The sequence below is a fragment of the Rhagoletis pomonella genome, unplaced genomic scaffold, assembly GCF_013731165.1.
Source record: "Rhagoletis pomonella isolate Grant_MI unplaced genomic scaffold, Rhpom_1.0 Rhpom_scaffold_00006, whole genome shotgun sequence".
Lineage (NCBI taxonomy): Eukaryota > Metazoa > Arthropoda > Insecta > Diptera > Tephritidae > Rhagoletis > Rhagoletis pomonella.
In genome coordinates, this window is record NW_023458560.1 from 8,069,716 (window position 1) to 8,072,351 (window position 2,636).

The 2,636-nt window shown below is 34.5% G+C and overlaps 1 pseudogene; it reads right to left on the bottom strand.

The window, feature by feature from the left end:
* LOC118741546 overlaps positions 1 to 1,555 on the bottom strand; it is a 3,072-nt pseudogene extending 1,517 nt beyond the window's left edge.
* Positions 1,556 to 2,636: the final 1,081 nt, after the last annotated feature.

Below are 2,636 nucleotides of genomic sequence, written 5' to 3' on the forward strand. Positions count from 1 at the left end.
CTCCGCCCGAACTTAGACTTTCTTACTTGTTGTTTTTATTTTTACCTTTGACTTTATCCTTTTCTTTTTCAATGTACGTATTCACCTTTACTTTCATTCCTGTATTGGTCTTTTTCTAAGTGTTATTCTTTAACCTTTTATTAGAAAATTTTTGTCAAATTAATACCATATGCTTTCACACGCATTTCCGTTACATCATTTCCGTTGCATCATTTCCGTTTCACCATTTCCGTGTGCAATTTCCGTTGTATTTCCCAATTTACTCCCAACCAACCAACCACCGCTAAAGAAGTTTCACTTCAAAATCTTTTAAAATATTTCGTAGTTCAATTGTTTCGATGAGGAAGATTAGAACTTAAACGGTGGATGCTTTGAAGGGAATCTTCATCATGTCTAGTATTTTCTACTTGATGTGTAGGGCTATTAGTAATGTATTCGCTGTCTTTTTTTAGCATTAAGAAATTGTGTAAAACGATTGTAGGTAACACAATTTTATCAACGTTCTCAGGATTCGCATGAATTGTTGTATGCAGAACTCGCCATCGATTAGCCAATACGCCAAATGCATTTTCGATGTATACTCGAGCCTTCGATAAAGCTCTATTAAATTTTGCCTTATCTGTAGTCAAAAAAATGGTCAGGAAATGGTCGCATTATATTTCTTTTTAAGGGAAATGCATTATCAGCCAAGGCGAATTTATATAAGGTTGTAGCAAGAATACAACAAACAACAACCACATGTATTTTGTATCAGGCTCAAAGTTTACATGTATTTTGTTGTTGCTATTCAGGGGCATGCTGTCAAATCAGTAAAAGCAAAAAACAAAATACATGTAAGGCGAAGGAAAGAAGAAGAAATCAGCTGATTGGACAACACCACCTTGTATAAATTCGCCTTGATTATCAGCTATAAAATAATGCGGGAAATTTATTGATGTATTAGGTAAAGGACGGTCAGGTGGCATTTCTAAAGTTCCGTTCAAAATTTCTTTACCAAAAGCAGTTCTGCTGAATATTCCACCATCACTTTGGCATCCGAACGCTCCGAAGTCAACATAAGTGAATGTATAATCAGCATCGCAAACCGCTAATAGTGTGATGCTGAATCTTTTTTTATAATTAAAGTAGAGTGAACCACTTCTCCTTGGGCAAAACATATAAATATGTTTGCCATCAATAGCTACTACACAATTAGGCATACCGGTTTTTATATACTTAAAAGTCATTAGCAATTTTTTCAAATTCTGCAACATTCGGCGTTGAAACATAGATGGGTCCAAGCTCAGTCCACAAAGCTTCACAAGTCTCATAAATTATTTTACGGACAGTTGAAATACCGAGTTTATAGGCCCACGCCAAACTTGTACGTTGCATCCTTGAGCCAAATACCTATTGGGCAAAATAATGAGGCTAGTATTCAAAAAGGAAAATTATGTTTTTCTTACAAAAGCGTTACAGAGAATCTGGTTTCTGTATCTATTGCAGGTCTACGAGACACTCGCTGCATCTTTTCTTTCAACAACGAAAGGATCAATTTGTATGATGCGACTGACATGCGAGTAGCTTTATAAAAGTGATCCGCATCTTAACTCCAACTACAAACTTAGACTTTTTAACCGACTTCCAAAAAAAGAGGAGGTTATCAGTTCGTCGGAATATGTTTTTTTTTTTCTTTTATGTATGTTACCGCATAACTTTGGACCACGTCAACCGATTTCGATAATTCTTTTTGCATCGGAAAGGTAGTGTCCCATACTAATCTGGTTTAGATCCGATCATTGGATCATGAAGTATATATATATATATATATATATATATATTTTTATATGAGAATTTAAGTCGTTTTTTTTTGCTAAAAATTACTTGTTTAAATGAATAATACTGCAAGTGCAGATATTCGAGCGTTATTTTAAATTTACATACATATTTACATATCGCATATAAATTTACATGTTAAAAATATTGTGCGGAAGTTCAAATTTATACTGACTGACAGATTGTTGGGTATACGGACTAAGGAAAATTTACTGAAAATAACATTTTTGTGTTTAATTACTATTCGTAACATTAAAACACGACGTTTTGTCTTCTTTATGAAATAAAAACTAAAAAACAATCCGTAGAAGCCTGTACTCTCAATATTTACTATCATTAATCTCATTTATTTGGTTACCAAAAACAAGGATATGCTTATTTGTTTTTTCGTAGTTATTATACACATATATGTATTATTTGCAATGATACTGTTTTTTTTCTTATACAAATTGATTGCATGCAGGTATAAATAAAGTTGCTAGTCCCAGATGTTTTGACGGATTGTTATCGAATGTTAAACGCGACTGGCAATTCTTTGCCAGAGTCTGCGACAGAGAACCATCCAGATGTTTTAACAACCGCTGGATAGCAGCAAGGCCGAGATGATTTGGTCGATTGTTAAGGAAAATGTTACTTCAGTTTAAGCACGACTATTTTCGAGTGGCAATTCGTCTACGAGAGAAAACATCGAGAACAATCGACTAAACCATCTCGGACTTGCCCATCACTATGGTGGGAAGTAAACGGTGTTCACATGAATCGATTTCCAGGCAATTTTAGAGGCGATTAGTTGAATCAAAAGTTGGCTGCCCCCCCAAATT